Source organism: Syngnathus typhle, linkage group LG9, assembly GCF_033458585.1.
Source record: "Syngnathus typhle isolate RoL2023-S1 ecotype Sweden linkage group LG9, RoL_Styp_1.0, whole genome shotgun sequence".
Lineage (NCBI taxonomy): Eukaryota > Metazoa > Chordata > Actinopteri > Syngnathiformes > Syngnathidae > Syngnathus > Syngnathus typhle.
Window position 1 is genome coordinate 9731536 of NC_083746.1, and position 14896 is coordinate 9746431.

The following is a 14896-nucleotide window of genomic DNA, read 5'->3' on the forward strand; positions in this document are numbered from 1 at the left end:
GTCTTTATCATTTATGCATTGATGGGAACACAAGGTTTTGGGGTGAGAGACACTTATTCTCTAATGCGTTTTCCTTCATTCAGCCACGGGGCTCGGATTAATGGCTTCTTCTGTTCCCTACTGTTCGCATGGCTTCGGAAAATAACACAGAATTCTTTCCGAGGTTCCAAATACTTGTAGGCGATCTATAAAATGTGTATTCCCATTTATTTGCATTTGCACACGCAAGGAATTCTTCACTCTGCAGAGCTCCACAGGCGATTAAAGCAAAGCGCGGATGTGTTACATATTTTCTATCGATCCTGTTGGTTTATTTAATTCAATCACCGCATATCCTAACTTGGAGCGGCAAGGAAAATCGTTGGGAAATCAATAGACGGAAGCGAGCGAGACAAAAATAATTGACTGCTTTCAAACTCCTGCAGGCGGATGAATAACTAACCGAAACAGTTTGCGGGGATGTCTAAAATTGTTTGTTTGCAAATCCTTCACCCAACTACTGACAAAGAGAAAAATGATTCAAGGTCAAACTTTTTTTTTTTTTTGATGCGCACAAAGTTGTTTGCTGACGTATTTAAAATATGGTTTGATTGTGAATGTGAACCACATTATAACCCTGGTTATAAGAGGGTGTGCTCATTTATGCAATTAGGGCGAATAGGCGAACCATAATATAACATTTTTGGAATGTACAAAAGGTGATAAGATGTTCATGGTCAAGAAAGGTTGGCCTTAGCTGCAGGAGTGAGGTAGTGTGTGTGTGTGTGTGTGTGTGTGTGTGCTTTTATTGAGGTGGCGCACAAACCAGATGCAGTGAGGTGGAGCTCTTCCCGCAGGAGCCGCCTCCCCGGGTGCCTGGAGGTCCACTTCCAATCTATTTGCCGTAATTGCCGTCAGAGTGTACACCTTGGAGTAGTCTAATTCCCTCTTTTATTTCAGCCACCATGAGGGAGACCATCTGTCCTCCTGCTGCCACCTCCCCCCACCATGGGCCGCCGGGGTCTGCACCAGAGCACACACATGTACGTGCGCACAGATTAAAAAAAAAGAAAAAACACTTGCGCACACACGCAGAGTGCCAGCAGTTTTGTCCGGGACACCAGAGCTTGAATGCATCACACCTTAAGTCTCGCCAGAGTCACATGACTGCTAGGCTGCTTTTACGAGGTGCTAGTGAGGATGACCACTGTGCGCTCGCATGGGAGATAAAAGTGGTTCAAATAATGAAAGTAAAGTTACACCGTTTCCCATCTGCTGACTTTTTCCCCACCACCTTATTCATTCCCAGAATCTTTACTCACACTCAATTACAGCAGGTTACTGCTGAAGACACATATTGGCTTCATTCACCGAGATAGTCAAGTCAAAATTTTTCTTTACGTTCTGTGTCCTAACTAGTCTAAACATGACACTGATTAATATTGATAGGATGTAGATATAAATTAAGCAGGCAGTTTTATCCATCATTGGGGCGGCCATTTTGCCACTTGCTGTCGACTGAAAATGACATCCCAAAACGTAACGACCAATCACGGTTCACCTGTTTTCTGGATTTGATCATGTGACGTTTGCCATCTTAAATGTTATTTAGTCGCTATCTCAGCCCTGAGCAACTGTGATGTCATTTTCAGTCGACAGCATGTGGCAAAATGGCCGCCCCCGGAGACGGATTAAAACCAGATGGAATTTCTGTTGAATCCATATTACACGCATATTATTGTGAAGGTTTTTAGCTTGACTTACCCTTTAACTAGCAGCGCACAGATTACAATAATAACATGTGGTTGTCTGACTATTGCGCAGTGAAAAGAAACATTACTAGCAAGTTACTAGCGTGCTTACTAGTGAAGCCAAAGAGCAGAAGGGTATCGAATAAATGCTCAAAAGGCTTTCCATACAGGCGCCTTACCTTAACCTCCATTCTCTCTGCCCAAATAAATGCATTGAATCAAACAGCATAAATATTGCAGATATTTTCACATGTACACTGTCGCCCTGCTCTCTCCCCGTGTCTTTGTTTGTGGCTTTTGCGTCCGGGGCGCCGCTGATTTAAATACCATCCCATCTCATTAACATGCGCAGATAGAGCCGCGAGGGCCAATTACATTCATCTTGTCATGTGGCCGGGCTTCCGAGTCATTAATATTTTATGGCAATCCGCTCCCCCGGCCGCCGAGGCAACACACCAGTGCTCTTACATTATTCTGCAGCTCGGGACAGTGCATCAGAAACATCCCCTGAATACACACTCCAGCAGGTCATGACAACGTAAGCATGAAAAATGATTCTACAGAGATGAGTGGGGGAGGGACTTTGCTGCGAGTACAACATATGAGATCTGGAATGATTGTTTGATTATAACCAGACAACAGAAGCAGTGAGAACAAAATGTTTGTGTTGCTTGCTGTCAACAGTCTCCATCAAAAACGATTCCATCTAAAACCCTTCCGGTGCAGGTGCAATGTGTCATATGAGTCAATATTTTTAACATATTCAACCATTAAAACAGTATTCCTAAAGATAGCCATGAAAAGCAATTTTACTTCTTTTATAACTCAGCTCAATGGAGAGTATCAAATTGTCCAAAATAACCCGTGAGGCAGCTGCAGAGGTTCCAGAGGGCGATCAAGTTATTTTCATAATGGCTGAATAAAAAAAGCCGTTGCTGGGGAAATTGTCACAAAAGGAGGTAACCTTGTAAATTAGCTGGAATGGTGATACCACAAATATTCATAATTGCTAATAAAGTGGAAACTTAAATGATATTGGATGGGGATGCCACTTTGATTTGACCAATCAGGTTGCGTGGAGAGAAAAAAGGGGCGGATCTATGGATGTGGTCTAGACTGGCATCCACAAAAGAAGGCGACTCCTTGTCAAAGTGGCACTTTGTGTATTTCACTTTTGAATCCTGCTCGCTTACCATTTGTTTGTCAATTTTCCCATTGGAAATTATAGTAATAAAATAAGTTAATCGAGCAAAGGGTAAAGAATAAAAAAAGAAACTATAGTTGTTTTAATTTAAGTAATAAATATAGTCGTTTTAATTTAAATAATAAATAACTAAATCATACATAAAGTGAGGAAAACTAATGGGGAAATCATTTTTCAAAAGAATAATTCCTGTTTCAGCAACAAATATTTGAACACAAATGGTGCAGCAACACATGCATTACAGGCGTACATTCTTTATCTAAAAAGACAAATATGACTGGAGATTATTGATTTAGTTGAGAGAATTCACCTTTGTCTGTCTGCATGTTGGCCAAGTGGTGCACACCAGAAGGAGCCACAACCAAATTCGACTAGATTACGCAGCAGTGTAACAAAAGCTGTGGCATTTTATTTAAGCCATGCGAATTGCCATATGGTCAACTAAATCCAAAGGCAATCATCGGACCGAAATCTATGGCAGGAGGCTTGTGTAATTCCTCTAATGATTTCTGTAATGAAAGCAGCCAGTCTCCAGAACGGCGACCACGGCGTTCTGCAGCAGAGAGCAGGGAGAGCCCGAGGAGACAAGCTCAACACAACTCTGAGTGGTAACGGCAGCCTTTGCTGACGTGCCTCCTGGCTGGGCCGAGACTCGACGTGGAGAGCGATGAGCGCCTCCTGACAAATAGATTGCGCCGCCGTTCGTGTGGAGAGACGCCGCTCGGCAATGTGAGGGAGAAAAGTCACTTAGTGGGACAATTTCCTCACGCAGCATGATCCTCTCACTTCATCTCGGGACCAGAAATTACATTCAGTATATGAAATTTGCATATTTTGTTCTTCTTTATATATCCCATTTTCTAATGGACATACTTGGGCGTAAAATAAAGATCTCAAACTTGGAATATATAAATATTGTGACACTATCTATTCATCAAGCGGAGCTGCCCCTGAAAATGAATTCAGTTCATTTTGACTTTAACCTCCACGTGCAAAATGATGGCGAATTACTCCCATTTATCTTTGAAACACCCAAAAGTGTAACAATTCCTCTACGGTGACATAAGTCTTAAAAATACCGAGCACAAATAACAGATACATAAATGTAATAAAGAGTAATAACTCTAGAATCTTCTGCACATTACTCATGTGTCTTATCTGTCGTGTCAAAACGGGGCAATCCTCATATGTCATTTCTCAAACAGCCAGTTCTAGTAAAGCGGCAGAGGCGTACGTGCACCCCGCCATTTTACATATCAACAATCTTTCAGCTGACAAATGTTAGCTTTAATAAAACCACAAAAGCGAAGACAGGAGTCAGGGAGGGGGTAAGCGCAAACAATTTACCAGGAAATGAAAACGTGGAATTGTCTGTGGGGAAACATCAGAATCATCATAATCATTTGTCAAACCGTGATCTGTATCTTCACTCCAACTCACATTGTATATCCGCTCCGAGTAGCATTCATTGTTTCCAAACTTTCCGATCTCAAGCTGTCAGCATCTAAAAAAAAAAAAGAAATAATTTAATTAATCAGGTGGTCAACCAAAAACAAAAACGTAAGCTGTTCAGACTCTTCTGGGGAGGAAAATTGATGACTCATCATTATCAATATAAAAAAATGCCGTGTAGGGTTACTCTGGTTTTGCACACCAGGTCTTCTTTTAATTGGTATAATGGAACGATGCGGCCAGTCCCGAACCTGGCGGAAATGGGCAAAAAGTGAACTCACATATTTAAAAAGCAAAATTTAACACTCCGCACCATAAACGTGACCCCGTGATGAGAGATAGAATACGCCCGAAAAAAATAGAACGCCCTCCTGGTGGTGGAGCGCTCTATGCTGTGGAGAAACACGTTTAAATGTGTGATGATGCAATGTTGCGAATGTACAAGTTTTAATATGGAGTCTGAATTAATATTCACAACAGAGTCTCTCGGGCTATTGTTGTCGAAGGTTTGGCCTCATCTCTAGTGGCTAGTTTTCTGCAAACTTTGGCTATATATTCTAAATGGGATCTATTGTTCGTGCTTATTTTCCAATATGTTTGGCACAGAAAAGCTGCGGCTCGCCTTTAATAGCTCCATCTGTACTATACCCGTCGGGATGCTTTTCCTTCATGCAGACCGTGCAGATAACGTGCGGTTGGGCACTTCATTAACATAGACCGCAAAGCGTACTTTTTGGGGGATTAGACGTCCGCAGCAGATGACGTGCCATGCCGTAGGCGCTCAGGCCGTCTGCCGCGTTTACCGACCTCGAAGGGAGGTTGCGTCGTTGGCCGGCCATCTGGAACGTGTTCTTTGATACCTGTGTGTGGTCCATTCCGATGCGAGCGGCATTTGATGGTCTGCGTGAAGGCGATTTCCATTCCCAGCGACTAATCCAAACATCGCCAAGCAACAGATACTCTTGACTTGAAAAACTGCCTTTTAAATATACAGCGAGTCAACCCCTGGTTTAATCAGAAAAATAAATTAGTTTTCAAAATGGAATATTCTATCAATTATCATATGGATAATAAAACGAGCCTGGCCTGGTGAGTGACGTGGGTGCCAGCTAATTAAAGCGTAGAGTCGGCTGGCTGTTTATCAATTCGCATTTTCAGCAATTAGTCATGCAAATCACGTTTATTTATTCACTGTTTACTTTGCGAGGTATTTATTGTACGGTGACTGTTACATAAGCGCTGGTCATACTACGTACAAAAGAACGTCGCAACGTTTCTGGTGGCAGTAGATGAACATTGATTAAGCGCAACCGTCGATGGCCGCCGTGGAAACAACTTGATTATCAGCTGCTTGTGACAGGGTGGATGTATTATCAGAGGCCATTAATGTGTCAGTGATGTTTGGGCGCCGAGATGGATGACGCTCAGATGATGATGAGGAGGAAAAACTGTATTGACCCGGAATCCAACTGTCCTCCTTGCTATTTGACAACTATTGCCTAAGGACATTTTCTATTGCTGAAATATGAACACGTCTTTGTTTGTTTGTGTTGAAACTTGCAGTAACGGGAATAGACGGAATAAATGCGTGTCATGTGGTCCGAATTTCTTCACAGCTACTTGCGTTTCGTAAGGACAAACGTCTTGGAGAGTTCATCTGTTGCAACACGAAGCACAAAATGTCACTCACCGCTCAAGTTACCACTGTTCAAGTTCAAACTCAGGGGGCTTAAATATATTTCTACACCATAAAAAAAAAAACACTATATTTTCAAAGTGCATTCCGTATCAACATACTCACTCATATGTTTTAGCAGAAGGGCAACCCTTCGCTCAAGGCTCTCCACGTGTTGTAAATACCCGACGTCTCTCATGACTTTATTTACAATCAGAAAGTCAGAAGCGTCTGCATTAGCACAAGAGATTTATCACTCCCGGTGCTTACGTTTGAAAGGCGTTGTAACTCTTTGACTGCGGGGCTGTGTAATAAGGATGTGGAAAGATATGTGCCGATGTGGCCTTCGAAAGACTTCCTTTGAGATCGGATCTTGACTGACGGCGCGGACAGGAAGTTGTGAGTAACGGCGGAGGTAATTGGGAAAATAGGTCAGCTAGGATATGAGCTGCGTTCTGGAGTTAATGGAGGGAACACTTGGCTTGGTATGAATCACCGATAACGCGTCCTTAACTTCAGGTCAAACACGCCTGCCGCTTTCACACGTGCTCAATGGAGGTTGTTGTTCTCAATTTCCTAAAAGGAGCAGAACTTGACACATCAAAGTGTTGTTTGAGGGCAAGTAAAAAGAGGAAAGTACTAAAAGAAATTGTGAGAAAGGGTACAAATGCGATCTAAGGTCGAGTCCACCTTTCACTCAAAATAAGCTGCGATAAACTTTTGCTCCATTGGGCTTTGAAGAGGACAAGCAGAAGTTTCATTTAAATTTAAAAACATCCTTTAAACACCCTCTAAACTAAATTAACAGATGCTCACAACCGGAAGGCATGTACGCTAGCTAGTGTGTTTTGGCTGCTGCTTCGCACTCAAAAAAGTTTGGTTTTAGTTTTTTGGTTAACTTTTACCAGGATACATTGTTTTTCCGTAGACAAAGGTAGAACCAAGACAGGTTACATTGGTCTTTGTGCGGTAAAACTTTACTGGCTTTCTTATGCTAGCAAGCTAGCTAGCAAGCAGGCTAACTGGCTAGCCCTCATCTACCAGTCTTGGTGGATCTTGCTTAAATTTTTTTCATTTGCATACATGTTTAAATCTTATGCAATGAGAAACTGATACCGTCTTATATAGGATGATGTTTTCGGGAGCTTGTTATCAGCGCCGGTGTGTGTTGCAGATAATTATCGTTTCCACAGGAAATCCCAGTATCCAGCCACAACCTCTAGCTACCTCACACTGACACAAAAACACACACACGCACGGCAATATTGAATGCAGCTGCATCTCCCACAGGGGAAAAGGTAATTTGTCCAGCTCAGAAATAAGGGTCTCTCCATTTCTCTCAGCAGAATGATGAAAAACACGAAGCCATGCTGCTAATGAAAAGAACACTCAGGATGTGTTTTATTATTCCATCAGTCTCACCTAGCGGGGCCCCGGCCCGGGGTCCTCGCCAAGGGGAAAGGGCCACGGCTTTTCTACCGCTCCGCTTCCAGCGAGGGGGCTTGCGGCCGAGCTGCCACTCGCAGGTTTCCTCTTCATTCATTCCACAGGAATTTGGCGGCCATTTCCTGCACGGAGGGGACGAGCTTTGACGGGCTTGGCGCACGCAGGGCCGAGCAGGTATTTATCCAACCGCACACTGGGCTTGATTCATGTGAAACAAGCACGCCCTGTAAACAGTCTCATTACTGAAGTCCAACACTTCATCACTCAAGTCGCCTGCTGGAGACGAGAGGGCAGCCGGAATTGGCCCGACAGCCTGCTTTGCTCACAATTGCCTGATGAATTTATCTCGGAGCTAATTTGATAACAATGTGTGGACGGCTTAAAGAATAAAAGTGCTGCTGTATAACCACATTGGAATCATTTTGCAACATTTTGCAGTGTTGACACCTCAAATAGCAGCTGAATGCTCACCACAAGTTGAAAGGGTCAGAATGTCAAAACCAAACCAGAATTCTAGTTCATTTTTCTCATTCGGTTCCTACAAAACTGCACTCGAGAGCAAATTTTACAGTAATGTCTTTTAATCTCATCTAACGTGATTATGATGATTACCGACATATTCGACGCCACCTCAACATCTGCCGGAATCCGAGCCCCGCCTCCAAATATCCTCGCTCCTTTCATCTCCGTGCAATTGAACAGCAGCAATTCTTGAGGGAATCATTTCCGCTCTGAATCTATTTGTCGCAAAGGTCTTCTCACCGCGGGCCACCTGTAATTTGTGCTGTTAACTAAAGGACATTTCATTTCCTGCGGGCAGCGACGGCGCCTCGCATTCAAATTCACCGCACGAGACGCGGAGCAGTTTGTTTTTATACGGGCGTGCGGCGCTACGAGACCTTGAAACAATCAGCATAGCGGTTAAGGCATAACTCATTCTCGTCTTTTGCAATTTACACCTGATGAATATTTAAACGATGTCACTCTACTGCAGTGAATGCATAAATTTTTGGAACAACTTCAAGTTTCATGGCAATTCTAGCGCACAAGTTTAATTCCACTTTTTGTGGACGGAGGGCACTTGCGGGCACTCAACGTTTTATTAGGTGCGCCATCACATCGAATAATCTGATAAAAGTACTTTTTAAATCCTGCATTTACAAAGAAAGTCTATTCATCTTATTTGACATATTTATTCTTGAGTCGTTGAACTAATTTGTTTCTAATATCTGATGCGTGAATGAATAGGAACTGAGGCCTGCCACGAACAGTTAAAGAAAAACAAGTGTACTCGATGGCACCCCCAAAAAGGTTTGTAATTGCCTAAAGATCATACAATATGGCGCCAAAGCACTACTATTCTATTAAACACAACCTTGGCCCCTTGTTTCCCTCACTACAACATAGTTCCTTTGTCAGCAAAATGGCACCAAAGCACTACTTTTGTACAATATAGCACCACCCAGTATAATCAATATTTGTGTCAAAAAGTTTCTCAAGAAATAATACGGGCTAGGTTCACAGAGAAAACACAAACAAGCAGGAGAACCCTGTATAAGAAAAGTCTCAGTATGATGCAGTTCCATTCCCACCACAATCATAAACACGTTGTTAAATAAACAGCTCTCTGGATGGTGTCAATTACAACCGAGCATTATCTTTGCCAAAGTGCTTTAGGTCTGGGTGGACCTAATAAAGTGGCTATTTTTGCTGCAACTTAAAATTAAGTTGCTTAACTTAAAAGGTAGTTTAGTTAGATAGTTGAAATTAAGTTCAGATACTCTTTATAAGTAATTAAGAAGAATTAATTCATCATGTTTGAACTGACAAAACTGGCATGAGTTATATTTTTGCTGTCAACTCTGGAAGTTTACATCGCAATGAATTAAACGCTCCTGTCTGCATCTCTGCCTACAAGCTGCATTCTCCGCTAAGAGAAAGTGTCTCCTTGTCGGCAGTACAGTACAGATAGTTGAGTGTATCTGTATTGAGCGTGCTTTGAAGAATGAGTGTCTCGTGTAGCTTCTGGCCCTGCCGCTGTCTGCCTGAGTTCACCTGAGCCGAACAAATGGCGGTGTCAAGCTATCTCGCCTCATGTAGCCCTGCGGTCCATTTTTCAGCTGGAAGGCTGCTGGCGAGCCACTGCGGAGTGGAGCGTGCGACCCACATGACTTCCAGTGGCGCTGCGGCCAACTTAGAGACAGCCAGGAAAGCAATTTGGGCTCATCATTGACAGGAGCTCACAGAATAGAATCCAAAGATTGACCTGTACACAATCTCATAATGTTATTTACATTGATAAATATTGTAGATGGCTATTTATTTTATTTTTGAAGGATTGCATTCTCGTTGAAGGCTTCTGAAGCATTAAAGCGAAATTCTTTTTTTTTTCAAAGAGCATTTTTTTCGCCGTGTCTGTGCCCTGCCAGCAGAGGGCGCTTCCACAACATTGACGCCGCGTCAGAGAAGCTTTAGTGGAATTAAAACCAAATGGCAAGGTTGGATATTGACTGAAAGACGTAAATATAATCATTAAAAAATCTAAATTCTATTTCCAAAGCGTCAGGGAAGATTTTCTATGAGTATTTTGTAGCCCAATTTGAAACATGTGATCCATAAGTGTCACCCTGTCGACGCAGCGCTTCCTGCTTCCAAACATGCAGCCACATGGTGGTGCTGTAGGGTGACACTTGAACGTGTTCAAACGAGTCCAATGAGAGGCTTCATTTATATTATGCATTCATTTTATTGCACCAATAGTGAATGGTATGCTGCATTCAACCTCAATAACCTGATCATTCATTTATTTCTCCTTTTGGCTGAGCCGCCTTCCTGCCACCAGTCCACCACCAGTGGACAGAACAAAGACAAATGAGGTAGCCTGGACTGCAATCATGTGTGTCTGACAAACAACAACAACAACATTTACAGCCCGTGAAAGGACAGGATACACTGAGAACGGCGAGAGAGAACACTGAGACCTGGGCGGGAATGGTGGCGTGAACAATACAGTGGGGTGGCTGCCAGGTTTTATGGTTTGAGATCCTGCTCCCAACCTCCCCCCACCGCCAAGTCCCTCTTCCTTCCTGCCATGTACTGTAGTGTAGTGTACACTTGGGCCGCTATGAAACCGCACGTGTTGAAAGAAGCCAGGCAGAACAATGAAACAATACGAGAGCGGCGGCGGCAGGGCGGGTAGAGCGCAAGAAATCGGAATTCATCTCACTAGGGGTGATTCACACCTCACATCCTTCGCCGGGAGGTGTGCTTGAGCCAGGTGGGCAAGTCAATACACGCACTGGACACAACATCAGGTTATGCTTGGACAAATATTATTCCATTTTGTAAGAATGTGACTCACCAAAAGAAAGCACGTTGCTTTGCTTTAAATCAGTTTAGCTTCATGCTAACAAACAACGCAAAACATCAAGACTATTTTAATTTGAATCAGTGTGTTAGGTGCTAAAGTATTACAGAATGTGAGTACTTTTACCACCATTAATCCAAAAAGAATCGCAGCCCCTTGAGAGGGGACGGCTTCCTTCACCTGGACTTGCCGACTGAGTACCGTCAAGGTTGATCGACATCCCGTCGTGCAAGAGCACACACTCGCAATCACGTAACCCAGCACACACAACACACACACACACTTGGCAGAGAGGCCAGGGCGGTGCGTGTGTCCGTGACAGCGTCATAACAGCTGGAGCCGAGGTCATCCGTCAGCATTGGTCTTGATATTAGGGCCGGCTCCCCGGTGGGTCATTGGCACAGATGACAAAGCTGTCTGAAGGAGTTATAGAGCTGCCAGTCTCCCCCTCTGCACGCTACCTCGTCACCTGACCTTCACCCAATCACAGGCCAGGGACTGAAGTGAACGGCCTGCTCGCAGCCCAGACCCGATACTCTCATTCTACTTCAACAAGTATGCAATCAGTTGAGTGCAGACTTCTACCAAGGCTGAACGATCTAAAAATAAAATAACCAAGAAAAAGATGTATTTATGTGTGCAGATTGTTAAAAATGTGTTTTGCAAGTCAAGGTTGGCTGTGAAAAGAGAATCACTCCGAACAAACACACATGTCGTTACGTTCTTTCTTTCAAGATCCACAACAAGTCGCTAAAGCAGAAGATGCTAGCATGAATATTAGCATGCCTGCGCGTGGTCACCACTCCAGACAACAATACAGAGGCAATCGGCATTTACAGCTCCAACTATATGGCGGCAATAAAAAACCGGGCAAATGAGGCATTCTGTGAGCCCCCCCGAGCCAGATGTTGAGCGAGTGTTGGGTGTAATAAGGCTTAATGAAGGGTTGGACTTAGCAAAGTGTCCGGGGCATGAAGGGGAATAAACACAACATAAACGAGTCCTAAAATTTAAACTTGCCAATCCGAAAGAATTGAACTGTTCTCGGCACCGTGGATAGTTTGTGAAATCGTAAACGATAGTGTTGTTTAACGGCCTGTAAGTATAAAACACGTATCGTGGTTGTAAAAGCTGCAATGAGAACCTTAAGGTGACAATGATGGGACACTTCCTGCACAGGGAGTCTGTCTAGTTTACAACTTCCATCTTGTGGCGACAATCCAATCAAAATAACAAGTGTCCGGGCGTGGACTACGACAGGAGAGCGACCGAGACGTTTGTCTTGATTATACATTGATATCAATCAAAAAGAAAAGCTGGCGGCGTACATTGGTATCCCGTCTTAACGACTTGAATTTGTTCTGAGCTTGTAACTAGTTCTGGTGCGATATGGACTTAAATTGTTATCGCAGTATGAATTGGATCCTTTCACGGTAACGATGTGTTTCGTGATATAAATACGATGCTTGCGAACGTCACATGACCAAACCCAGCTGAGCTGTGATTGGTTATCTGAGCCCTTAGGCACTGTGATGTCATCGGGTGGCTTCTGCCGTGTTCAATTGCAGATCAAGTTAGCTTAGCATCTAGCATTCCGCAAGTAGTTTGCAAGCAACTTATCGTTTTCTCTAGGAATGTGCATGTTTGGCTTTCCGAAGACTTTAATGCCGAGCTTAGCTTTTGGTATTTAGGGAAGCTTACTGGCTCCTTCGTGACCCTGAGATGACCCCATCTTATCAGCTTTCTGCTGACATGAACCATTTGATCTTGAAAGCAAGAAGTGAAAGTTGAAATCATTCCTTCTTTATGCAGTGTTAATCTGTACTGTGTTTTTTTTTTTTTAAAAAAGTAAAGTCGAAGTCCTAAATACGTGACAAAATTGCATGCTGTTGTGTTTTCTACAGTAAAGAATTAAAGTATGATGTGATAATGGTGGCATTAAGACATGGATTAAGTCCTTTTATACTCCCACTGAAGGTCCAGGTTACAAACCTACGAGCGTCTGAACTTTAAGTACTGCTGTTGCTGGGAGCTAATACTGCAAGACAAATCAAGGAAAGGTTAAGAGACGAGCGTTGTGGCACAGAGGTCCACTCACTTAAAATGATGCATTGCGATATTGCTTTCCGATTGGCCGGAACATTTATTTTGGGTGACGGCTGTTGGTTTACTGTGTCAGCAGAAGGCAGGAATCATCTGGGGTGTGTGTGTGTGCTGTTTTCTGCAGGAGTTATATTAGTTGGTCAGACACTTTCTGGTGGTCCGGACTCATCATTATAATGGGGCCCATTATGGCATAAAAGCAAATAATTGTTTCAGGCTTTACTCACACGTGGAAAGTAAAGCAAGGGATATAATAAATTGAGTTTAGTCCGTTTTTTCCGCAAATCAAACCCAAAAGCGGTCCTGTATTTCATCACAATCAAAATGTATTACAATATTAGTTGTACATAAGTGCTCAAAGATGTTGTTGCAGGATGAATTATTCAGAATGCAATTTGTTTACGTCGTCAAAATGTGAGATGAATTTTTATGTTAGCTGTAGTGCAAACAAATTGGCTAACTATTTAAATAGCGTTTAGTTGGTGATGTTCAAGTCACGCTCAGTCGAACGGGTCTGCATATTACTGTTGCAAATGGACCTGCTTTAAAATGCGCTGTTGCGTTATTTAATCTTTGACACATGCTGCAATGAAACAAAAAACTTTTTAATATGAAAAATGTTTTATCTGTAATTCTGAATTTTACATTTCCTACTGACTCAAGGCAAATGAATGTGCCGCTTAACCGACCGGGTGTGAACTGACCAATGCTGTGCGATGGAGATAAGCCAGAGTTGCAAGTTGGACCCGTCCAGTTGACCGGGTCAAGACATCTGCGGTCAAACACAAGCAAATGGCTCTGTTACTCAAGTCTCACGTTACCTCTGTCAGAGGAGCTTCTCAGCAACACCAACAACAATTACACACAGCAGGAAGTACCTCATCACAACACTGTGCTGCGTCCAAGAGCTGCTCCAACTTTCTCGTCTCCTCAAGACTCACAATGGAAAGCGCAGAAGTGAACTATGTAATATAAACGTCATACAAGTCCACCAGAAGATATTTCACCACCAAAAAGGGGTTGTTGATACTGCACAGCCTGCAGGTCTTAATTCTTCCTGTTCAAGTAAGTGTAAATATGATGGAAGATAAAAACGATAAATCAAGCTCAACACTCACTTTCTGTGGGCGGCCTCTTTTGTCAACAGCAACCACAAAGTGTCACTCATCTACGGTGGCGGCAAGACGTGCTGGTATTTTCTTTTTTTTACATTGCAGCCTTGTTAATATTTAAGTACTTGGAAAATGTTGGAAATCGAACGCAACTCTGGAATAAAACGCAGATGATTTTCTTGCAATGTTCAAAGTGGAGGCATGTGGCCTGCGCACTGGATGGCTGCTGGGCTCGAGTATTGCAGGAGGGAGGGAGGTTGAGGGGGGTGCTGATGGTGGTCTGGATGACTCCAGTGTGTTGCCTTGCCACTAGAGGGCAAAGCAGCTCCAAAAATCTCCAGTGACTCATGTTGTGCCGTGGAAGATGACCTCAGTCACAAAGGCTATCAAGATATGATACAACACATTAATAATAAGGAGAGCTGGCAAAAGTACACATACTCGTGCTAAAAAAAAGAGAACTATAATAATAGAACTCATGTTTCTAAGAAAAGTATAGAATGTTCTGAAGTACAAAATATATTTTTAGTGTACACCAATTTGGTAAACCTTATCTACACACAAAATTCATTCTTTAGTTAATCAAACACAACTTATGCTGTTACTTATGTTCATGTTGTATGTTAAGAACTAGGTATCTAGTTAGCATTAGCTTGACTGCATATTGACTTGACCTTTCTATATGTTGTGTTACAGAGCTAGCCAACAGCATTTTGAAGACCTTTTAGAAAGTACATTGTGGTTGTGCCAAATTAGTACGCGTTCATGATTAGAAATGGATTGACAAGCGGCTTGTAAATAAAATAT

At 42.9% G+C, this 14896-nt stretch overlaps 1 long non-coding RNA gene across 2 annotated transcripts in view; it reads right to left on the reverse strand.

Annotated features, from left to right (window-relative positions):
* LOC133159435 (uncharacterized) overlaps nucleotides 1-14304 on the reverse strand; it is a 37000-nt gene extending 22696 nt beyond the window's left edge. For both annotated transcript variants that reach the window (XR_009715692.1, XR_009715691.1), the window contains exons 1-4: nucleotides 13856-14304; nucleotides 13682-13749; nucleotides 4375-4438; nucleotides 806-1002 (exon numbers count right to left, since the gene is read on the reverse strand). This is a non-coding gene — a long non-coding RNA (uncharacterized LOC133159435). The remainder of the gene's footprint in view (nucleotides 1-805; nucleotides 1003-4374; nucleotides 4439-13681; nucleotides 13750-13855) is intronic.
* Between the last annotated feature and the right edge of the window lie 592 nt (nucleotides 14305-14896).